Raw genomic sequence first — 10,872 nt, forward strand, 5'->3', positions numbered from 1 at the left:
CCTCGCCACACCCTCGTTCCTTGTTTCATCTGAACCTGGCCGCAGAGCCCCGCGCGTGATAGGGACCTCGTGGGGGGGGGGGGTCCTCTTCAGGAGCTCCAGCAGTCCCAGTATCCCCGAGATGAGAGTGACCCCCAACCTCACTATCAAGGATCCCCGCCGCCCTTGAGGCTTATATTGGAAGTCATTTGCAGAAGTATTCTCGGGATCTCGGGGCTGGACAGTGGGGAGAGGATCCAGACTGGGAACCAGATTACCTCGCCTCCACTTGGCCTTCGAGGGCTCTGGCTAGTAATGGGCATTCATATACCATTAGGTCCGGGCCGCGCCCTGGTCATGTGTTTGAATGTATCCGCACTCTCAGGGCAGAGCGCCTCTTGGAACCCCTGCCCAGCCACGACGCTAAGCCAGGGCTCTTCAGGGATGTACGCCTGAACCTGAGTCCCCAGCCTGCGAAGGAGGTGTGGCGAGGCACACCATACAGTCCCTCCTAAACACTAGGTCCCAGATTAGGCTAGAAGGGAAAGTTCTCAGAGAGAGCGCCCTTCAACCTGAAACCCCCTACTTCTGATCTTCCTCCCACTTCCCTCCTGCTCAGTGCCTTATTTCTTTGTCCTCGGGATTGGCCTCTTTCTGACCTTTCCTGGTCGACCTACTCTCGCTTACAGCCCTATGGGGAAAGCTTATGGAAAGGAGATTTTCCCAGTGGCGCCCCCTCCCAGGCTTAGGGCTGTGACCTCCCAAGCGAGGCGAAGCAGAGGGGGCTGGAATTCCAAAGTGAGTCCAGCTAGCTGAAGCTGCAGGGCAAGGAAGGCCTAGGGCCCAGATGGCAGATTGCAGCCCTGGTAGGTATGGTATTTTTATGAGCATGCCTGTTACTCAGTGAAGCATTCTGTAGGTCCTCTGCTCAGCCTGCCAACACTCCCCCAGTGGTGCAATGCCCTGATCCCATGAAAACACTTTTGGCACTCTGGCCTGGTTTCCCTTCTCATATGATCACCTCCTGCCAGCTTCCTTCCCATGAAAGAAAAACTTGGGGATGCCTGCTAGCACTCTGTGAAAGTCTGGATGTCTTTCCAGACATCCAAAGTGTACCATGGAGTCTTTAGGAAGAGTCATCTGAATGAAGTGGAGGCTTAAGCAAAGAGCTCAGAGGCCACTACTCCTTCTACAGGCCTGCCACTTGGCTCAGATGGATTCAGAATGAAGCTGCGGACCGTACTCATGAAGCTTCACTGGTTCAAATCTCCAGGAGACAGCAGAGGAGACTGAGCCAGGCAGCTAGGTCACGAAGCCAGGGGCCTTTTTAGCTGGGCAGAGAATGGTATTTTCCATGAGGCACTGAACTGAGATCAGTTTCATGACTGCACTGATGTAAGAGCGATAGGCCACAAAATTGGCCTCTCCTCTCCAGCTGCTCTCTTCACTGCCTTACTCCCAGACTGCACCCCAACTGGACCTAGTCTAGGGTTGATGCTGTTCTGGAACTTACTTTGTGGCTCAGTTTCATTTTAAACCTACATGCCCCTGTCTCATCCTGCTGAGTGCTAGGATTATAGGTGTTCACTATGTCTAGCTCTGTTTGCGAAGCCTAGACACAAGTTTTATTTCATCTCTCAAAAATCTTTGTCTTTTAAGTGTCAGCACTTGGGAGGCAAAAGCAAGCAGATATCTTGTAAGTTTGAGGCCAGTCTGGTTTACAACGTGAGTTCCAGGCCAGCCAGGGCTGTAATACAGAGAAACCCTGTCTCGAAAAACAAAACAAAACAAAACAAAACAAAACAAAACAAAACAAAACACCAAAAAAAATCAATTAAAAAGTAAAAATCCAATTGCTTGGCATCATGGTACATACCTATAATTTTGGCACTGAGAGGCAAAACAGGAGGACCTTAAGTTTGACACCAAATTGGTTTAGTGAGTTCCAGGACAGTGTGGGATACACTGTAAGAACCTGCTGCAAAAAGAAAAAAATAAATAAATAAAATAATCAGCTTCAGGAATAGGGCTAATGGGTCAGTGCGAGGCTCTCAAAAGACAAAACACAAAAACCAGCCATGAAATTGAACTTGTAGTGAAGTTGACCCTTTTGAGACACAATTGTTTCAGGAGGGTTTTTTATTTTTCTTTTGTGTTTTTATTCTGTTTTGTTTTGTTTTATGAGATTAAAGCCTTACTCTGAAGACCAGGCTGGCCTCCAACTCAGAGATCTTCCTGCCTCTGCTTCTCCAGTGCTGGGATTAAAGGTGTGAACCACTGCTGGTCTGAAGTTTTTTAATTATTTTGCTGATTAAAAAAGTGAAACCCCAGAGGCAGGCGGATTTCTGAGTTCGAGGCCAGCCTGGTCTACAAAGTGAGTTCCAGGACAGCCAGGGCTACACAGAGAAACCATGTCGCAAAAATAACCAAAAAGGGAAAAAAGACATAAAAATTATTTTTAATCATGTGCTTGTGTATGGGTGCTGGTGCCTAAGGGGGTAAGGATCCCCTGGGATCTGGAATTATAAGCAGTTATGAATTGCTTGATAAAGATGCTAGGAGTTAAACTCTGATCACCTGGAAGAATTGCACATGTTCTTAGCTGCTGAGTCATCTCTCTCTAGCCTCTGTGTTCTTGTTTGGTTTTATACTTACTATCCTGCCTCAGCTTTCCCAGTACTGGGATTAAAGACATGTGCTGTCATGCCCACCTTAGTTTGATGAGTTTTTGATACTTTATATTGTGGCCACCACCAAAATCAAGCTTCAGAACATTTCCATTACCTTCTCAAATTCTCCCAAGCTCTTTTACAGATATCCACTCCCTTCATACTCTGACCCCTGACTTCCACTGATCTGTGTGCTATATTTTCTAGAATTCTTTTTAAATGGAATCATAGAGTATTTGTTCTTTTATGGAGCTTAATTCACAAAGCATAGCTTTTGAGATTAACCACCCCAACCACCTACTGCCCTCCCCGTGTGTGTGCATGTGTCAGTGTGTGTGTGTGTGCATGTGTCAGTGTGTGTGTGTGTGTGTGCATGTGTCAGTGTGTGTGTGTGTGTGTGTGTGTGCATGTGTCAGTGTGTGTGTGTTATCAGTTCCCTTACATTGCTGAGTAATAGTCCAGTATTTGAATGTGTCATACCGTATTTAGCTGTTTACTTATTGAAGTATCTCAGGTGCTTACAGCTTTTGGCAATCATGAGTGAAGATGCTCTAAATAACTATTTACAGGATTTTGTGAGGTCATAAATTTTCATTTGTCTAGGATGGCTACCTAGTATTGAGATGCTGGATTGGATAGTAAATTTATATTGTAGTTGATCCAATTTAAACTTAACCCTGACTAGCTTACAAATGAATGAGAATCAGACTATAGTTATTTTATTTGGCTTTGACAATTAATTGAGGGTAACCCCTAATTTACTTTTTTCTTTTAAAAAATATTTATTTTTATGTACATGAGTACACTGTAGCTGTCTTCAGACATATCAGAATGGGGCATCAGATCCCATTACAGATGGTTGTGAGCCACTATGTGGTTGCTGGGATTTGAACTGCTCTTACAAAGGATTTAAATTCAGTTTCTAATACCCATATCAGAGAGTTCACAACTCGACTCCAGGAGATCAGATTTCTTCTGGCCTTTGCAGACAGCTGTACTGACCCTGCTCTCCCTCCCCCCCCAATGTAAATAATCTTCAATTAAATAAATTAACAAAGAGACTGAGAGCAAACCCAAGTACACTGTCTTGATCATCTTGAATTAAATATGCTTTCTCCTTGTTTTGTAGAAGTTACTGTAGCTATTTTACTACCCTAAATTCTTATTTATTAATGTTTTTTTTTTCCGAGACAGGGTTTCTCTGTGTAATAGCCTGGCTGTCCTGGAATTCACTCTGTAGACTAGGCTGGCCTTGAACTCACAAAGATCTATCTATCTGCCTCCAGAGTGCTGAGATTAAAGATATGCACTGCCACTGCCACATGCATTCTTAACAGAGTGTGAAGTTAATCAATATCTCAACTTTGGTGGTTATAATGTAGGTCTACAAATTCCCTGATAGTCCTCTCTCAAAAGGTGGCATCCAGGTATGGCGGCATATGCCTGTAATCCCAGCAGTTTGGAGGCTGGGACAGGAAAATTACAACATCGGAAGCCAACCTAGGCTGCATAAGGACACTCTGTCTGTAAAAACAAAGAGAAGTGGTTGTAGGAAAAGTTGGTGTCAGCTCAAGACACCCCAAGACCAAGTTCTCAGCACAAAGGATCTTTATTTTCCCCAGAAGGACAGAGAGCAGGGAACGAAAGACAAGACAGGAGATAGAGGAGAAGGTAGAAGGGGAAGGAAACATGGGAGAGGGTTAAGATGTATTTGTCCTGGAATTAGGGGTGGACAAGGACTGCCGCTGGATAGAGGAGACACATGTGGCACATAGGCAAAGGGCAGTTCATAAAGGTAAAATTGGAAACCCTGTGTTAGGATGAGGTGTTTAATTTTAATTGAGCATGTTAATTAGGTGAGCCAAAGGGGGATTTTGATCGCTGGACTTCAATACTTTGAAGGCTGAACCTTGGTAGTCAGCCTCAGGAAGAGGAAGTGGCCAAATAAAGAAATAGACCTTGATGATAATATTTGTAAGGCATACCTATAATCCTAGCACTCAGGCTATGAAGGCAATAGAATCAGAAGTTCTAGGTCATCCTTGGTTACATATTAAGTTCAAGGTCAACTATTGGATATAGGAGACCCTGTTTCAAAAGACAAACCAAGAAAGGGAAGTTTGTGCCCCTGTATGTGTATAGTATATATCTTTAGAGACTTGTTTTCTATAGATGTGTGAGGAAGGGTTTCTAGGTTTCTAATTTGTTACACAGTCAGAAAGCTAGGAGGATTCTAAAGTGCTGGTCAACCCCTCTCCTATCCTGGAATCTCCCTTTGCACCTAAGAGGTGAAAGGCTCATACTTCCTTCTCTTCAGAGCTTTCCCTGGTCATTACCCTCCACATAGCCTCTGTCCTGTCTTCACACAACTACTACGCTGTGCTGTGTTCATTGCAAAATTCTGCATAAATCAATTCTCTAGCCTCTGGCTCACACTAGACAAATTCAACCTCTCCTTGGAATGTCAAGAGAAGCCTGAAACCACTATCCTGAACATTTCTCCAGGGCCTGAATGTTCTATTCTTGATTACAAGGGAAGGGAAATGAGTACCTTCTTTATCTTCCTCAGTTTGGCTTTCATTGTCACATATCACCAGTCCTGTGTCAGTGATTCACGTCCCAAACAGCATCCCAAGCTTTTGGTTTCTTCAGCCTTTTTGTTCTTCCAACCCTTCCTTCCTTCCTTCCTTCCTTCCTTCCTTCCTTCCTTTCTTTTTTTATTTTTAAAAAAATAAAACATTTTAGGGTCTAGCATAGCGGCACACACCCTTAATCCCAGCACTTGAAAGGCAGAAGCTGTTGCATCTCTGAGTTTGAAATTCTACAGAGTGAGCTTCAGGACAGCCAGGACTACACAGAGATAACCTGTCTCAAAAACAAAACAAAACACCCCCCCCCAAAAAAAGACATTTTAGATTTATTTTATTTTATTTTACATGTGTGAGTGTCTGCCAGCATGTATATCTCTGTACTATGTGTGTGCAGTACCTGCAGAAGTCAGAAAAGGATATCAGAGTCCCTAGAACTGGAGTTAAGGATGGTTGTAGGTGGTGGGAATTGAATCTGGGTCGTCTAACAAGAGCAGTCAATGCTCTTAACCTCTGAGCTATCTTTCTAGCCCCTTTCTCTGGCTTTTGTTTTTCTTGAGACAGGGTCTCACTACATAGTCCTGGCTACCTTGGAACTCATTCTGTAGATTAATTAGGCTTACCTCAGCCTCACAAAGATTCCCCACCCTCCTATGTGTGTATCTGTGTGTCTGGCACAGTATTTGTTTTGTTTTCTTATATCTCTCACTTGTTGTTTTGTTGAAAGCAGAGTCTCATGTACCCAGCTTGGCCTTGAAATCTTCATCCTTCTGCCTCAGCCTCCCAAATACAGGAATTACAGATGTGCGCTATCATGCCCAGCATTCCCAAACCATGCTAACCTCACCTATTCCTCCTCCTCTGCCTCAATTGCTCTAACCTGTTCATCACAAATGCTTACCCTCTGTTCTTAGCCTCATACTTTTCCTTTCCATTCTCTGCAGCATCCTTCCACTCCTGAATCTGGACCAGTCCCTCAAGTACAGTCTAAGGGCTAAATGGATTATTCTCTATTGAGTGCTGGCCCATTTAGTTGCTTGAGTGCTGGCAGCCAGCTTCAGGCATCAGCCTAAAGATCTTCCTTGGGAATAATCCCAGGACACAGGACCTGAAGTCACAGGACTGATGAAGCTTACTATTGACCAGTCCCCCAAAGGTACTTGTATTAAAAACTTTGTTGGGGCTGGAGAGATGCCTCAACAGTTAAGAGTACCACCTGCTCTTCCAGAGGTCCTGAGTTCAATTCCCAGACAACCATGTGGTGGCTCACAACCATCCATAATAAGATCTGATGCCCACTTCTGGTGTGTCTGAAGACAGCGACAGTGTACTCACATACATGAAATAAATAAATTAATTAAAAAAAAACTTTGCTTCCAACATAGCATGGTGGGAAGTGGTGGGTCCCAGTGGGAAGAGTTCCATACATTGAAAGCACATCCTCAAAAGGAAGAGAGGAGCTGGAGAGACGGCTCAGTAGTTAAGATTATAAGCTGTTCTTCCAGAGGAAACAGATTTGATTCCAAGTGCCAACATGGTGGGTCACAACCATTTGTAACTCCAGTCTCAGGACCTGAAGCCTTCTTGTCTTCATGGACATTGTATACACATGGCACACAAATATGCATGCAGGCAAAACACCCATACACATGAGTATAAATAAATAAATGAAAAAACAATAAATAAAATTTAAATTAAAAATTATGTTTTTAAAAGGGAGAGAGAGAAAAGTCCCAGAACATTGCTTTGTTTTGCCAGCAACTGTAAGGTCAGTAGTTTTGTACTACAACTATCCTGCGTTGCTAGGCTGTCTTGGTGTTTTGAGACTGGGTTTCTCTATGTAACAGCCCTGGCTGTCCTGGTACTCACTCTGTAGGCCAGACAGACATCTGCCTGCCTCTGCCTCCCCAGTGTTGGGATTAAAAGTGAGCATCACCGTGAAGTAGTATATTTCATTCTTTGTTTTTGCTTTTTCAAGACAGGGTTTCTCCGTGTAACACCTCAGGACAGAAAACATGTGAACTCACTCTGTAGACCAAGATGGCTTCAAACTAACAGAGATTCATCTGCCTCTGCCTCGTAAGTGCTGAGATTAAAGGCATGTGCCACTATACCCAGACTCTTCTTATCTCTCACTAAGTTGTCAGGCTGGCCTTGAATTTTTGTATTTTTGTTTGATTTTTGAAGCAGGGTTCTTCTGTGTAGCCCTGGCTATTCTGGAGCTCACTCTGTAGACCAGGGTGACCTTGAACTCAGAAATCTGCCTGCCTCTGCCTCCCAAGTGCTGGGATTAAAGGCATGCACCACCACTGCCCGGCTGGCTTGAAGTTTTGATCTTCTTGTGTTAACTTCTTGAAGAGCTGGGATTATAAGACTGGGCTACCGTGGCCAACATGACAAGATAGCCAGAGATCATCTGACTTCTGAGGAGAGCCTCTATCCTGACTGCATGAAAGAGAAAATACAATTGTAAAAATACATACTTTTTTTCTGAGCCAAACATGATAGCTCACATCTTTAATCCTAACCCCAAGGAGGCTCAGACAGGTACACAATTATAAACTTGAGGTGACCTATATTTTATATATTGTATACCAGGATTATATATTGATTATCAGGCTAACTACAGCTATAAAGCAAGATCCCTTCTCAAAAGCAAACAAACTAAAAGGAAAACAAACCCTGATTTCTGTATTAGTTTGGGTTACTATTGCTGCAATGAAACGCCATGACCAAAAGCAAGTAGGAAAGAAAAGGGTTTGTTTGGCTTACATATCTGGAGTCCACAGTTCACTGTGGGAAACCAAGGCAGGGAGAACTCAAACCTGAGAGAGCCTGGAAGCAGCTGATGCAGAGACCATAGAAAATGCTATTTCCTGATTTGTTCAGCTCATAGCTTGCTCAGCTTGCTTGTGAATCTTGTCACTGAGCCTTCTGAACCTCCCACATTGCAGGAGTTTCCTTTTAAGTTTACGTAGTTTTATGAGCACCCCTCCTTCAGAAGAAATGCTTTAATTCAAATGAACTTGCTACACAAGGCCAGCATCAAGTTCTGTGATAGAGCTCACTTGAGAGCAAATGGCAATGGCCAAAAACAACTAAACTACTATCAGCAGACAATTAAAAAAATGTTAGCCGGGTGGTTGGTGGAGCACACCTTTAATTCCAGCACTTGGGAGGCAGAGGCAGGCGGATTTCTGAGTTCGAGGCCAGCCTGGTCTACAAAGTGAGTTCCAGGACATCCAGGGCTATACAGAGAAACCCTGTCTCGAAAAACAAAACAAAACAAAACAAAAATGTTACTAAGCCATAAAAATGCTGGCTGGGGATGGATCTCAGTTGGTGAAGTACTTGCCTATCACCTACAAAGCCATTTTCAGTACTGCACAGACCCCTTGTCATGGTGCACTCCTATAATCCCAGGTAGAGACAGGGAGATTGGAAGTTCTAGGACATCAGTTTCTGATGAGTATGACTGTGACTTCTCCTGGGGTGGTATGGAAGTTAGACAGCAGACATGGTTGTGATGGGTGAGTACCCCAGCTAATAAGGCAGAAGCTGCATTGACTTTTCTGATCCAGTCTCGGAAAGCATGCAGCACTTTTAGCAGATTATCTTAATCACAAGCAGTACACAAACCTACTCAGGTTGTAGGGGGAAGGTTAAATTCCACCTCTTGAAGGAAGGTGGCAAGGCTCCTGGAGAACATGTGGGATGGAGATATTGTTGGGGCTACCTTGGAAGGCTACAATCTGCCACACACAGGTTAAATAAACAAAGTATCTATATAGGATTTCCAAGAAGCACTTTAAACATAAATACATGTTGAAAGTCAAAGTATGGAAAAAGATATATCATGGAAAGCTGGTGTGGCTGTACAAATATAAAATAGAGTAGAATTCAGCATAAAGTGTGTTACCAGAGTAAGAGGGACACTGAAAGGCAACAAATAATAAGACCAAAGCCCTCAAATACATGAAGCAAAAGTTGTTCCCTCAAAAGGGCTCTAGAAATAAATCTCCCAACATTGACACTATAATATATGTTTTTCAGGAGTTGATCAAATAGGAAAGAAAACAATCAGCCAGAATATAGATTTGAATACTATTATCAAGCAAATTAATGTAATTGATATTTAGAGAGCACTACATTCCCCAAATAATCTTCTTTAGTGCAGATAGAAAATTCAGAAATATCAACAAACACCAATAAAGGACAAAGGACTTGGATATTGCTCCACTGTGAAGTTGAATTAAAGAGCAACAATAACGGGCTGGTGGGATGGCTTAGTAGGCACACACACACACACAAACACACACATACACTATGCTGTACACCCCCACCCTCACATAAAAAATGTAATAAAATAAATAAATTTAAAAATCAACAATAAAGCCAGGCATGGTGGTGCTTGTTTTTAATCCCAGCATTCAGAAGGCAGAAGCAAGACGGATCTCTGTGAGTTCAGGATTTGAGTCTCTCTGTCTCAGCAAACAAACAAACAAACAAACAAACAAACAACAAGGCATGGTGATGTATGCCTGGAATGCCTGGGAGGTAGAAACAGGTGGATTTGAGTAGTGTCTATAACACTTGGGAGGTAGAAGCAGATGGATCTCTGTGAGGTCGAGACCAGCCTGGTCTACATAGTGAGTTTTAGGACAACCGGGGTTATGTAAAGAGAAGCCATCTCGAAAACATACAAAACAAAACAACAAAGTAAAGCATGCTGCTACAAGTCTATAATCCTAGCACTTGGGAAATAGAGGCCATGCAAATTTGAGGCCAGCTTAATTTACTTAGGGACTTCCAGGCTTACCAGGAGACCTTATCTTAAAAACAGAAAAACCCAAAGGACGCCCCCCCCCCCCCGCCAAAGCAATATATATGTGTGTGATGGTGTATATATGTGGAGTATATATTGGGTGATGTGTACCTCTGTGTAGCATATGTGGGATGTGGAGGTCTGAGCTACATAGTGTGTGTGCACCCTATGTCTTTTCTACCCCAAGGGGCTGAGAGGGCTGAAGCCCACCAGACTCTCTGGGCAGAAAGAGACCTTGACTGTTGGCAAGATGCCTGGTCCTGGTCCATAGTAGTGTTGTTTTAGTTGCTAGCCTTGCAGGTCAAGAGGAGAAAACGGACAGGGAGAAAAGGAGCTTGGCCTTGGATGGGTGAGCAGGGTACAGCCTGGGACTGGACCAAGCTAACTTGAACAGACAGGGAGCCATAAAAGGAAAAGGAGCTGGTGAGTTACAGGTGGCAGGAGTCAGGAGTGTGTGGGAGAGAGGGACCTAAACATCTGGGTTCTTAAGCTATTTCCAGCCTCAGTTTCCCCCTTAGGAGATGAGGTGCTGCACTAGTTTCCCACAGCACTGCTATACCATATGTTCTAGAAAGGTGGGCCTGTGGAATAGGAGGAGGCAGGATGGAAGTTGCTGCTGAGTTAAGCTTGGGACTGGACTTGAGGGGATGGTCCTGTGAAATAACCAAGGAAGCTTGAGGGCAGGAAAGGAATTTGGAGGCTAGGAACTTACTTCCTGGTAGATGGAGGAAGGAGGCCAGGGGAGGTGTAAGGCTAGGGGTGGTGCGTGAGGGAAAGGAGGGGGGAAGTCTCCTGTGCAGGTCATTCCCTG

This window comes from Mus musculus, chromosome X (genome assembly GCF_000001635.26).
Source record: "Mus musculus strain C57BL/6J chromosome X, GRCm38.p6 C57BL/6J".
Classification (NCBI taxonomy): domain Eukaryota; kingdom Metazoa; phylum Chordata; class Mammalia; order Rodentia; family Muridae; genus Mus; species Mus musculus.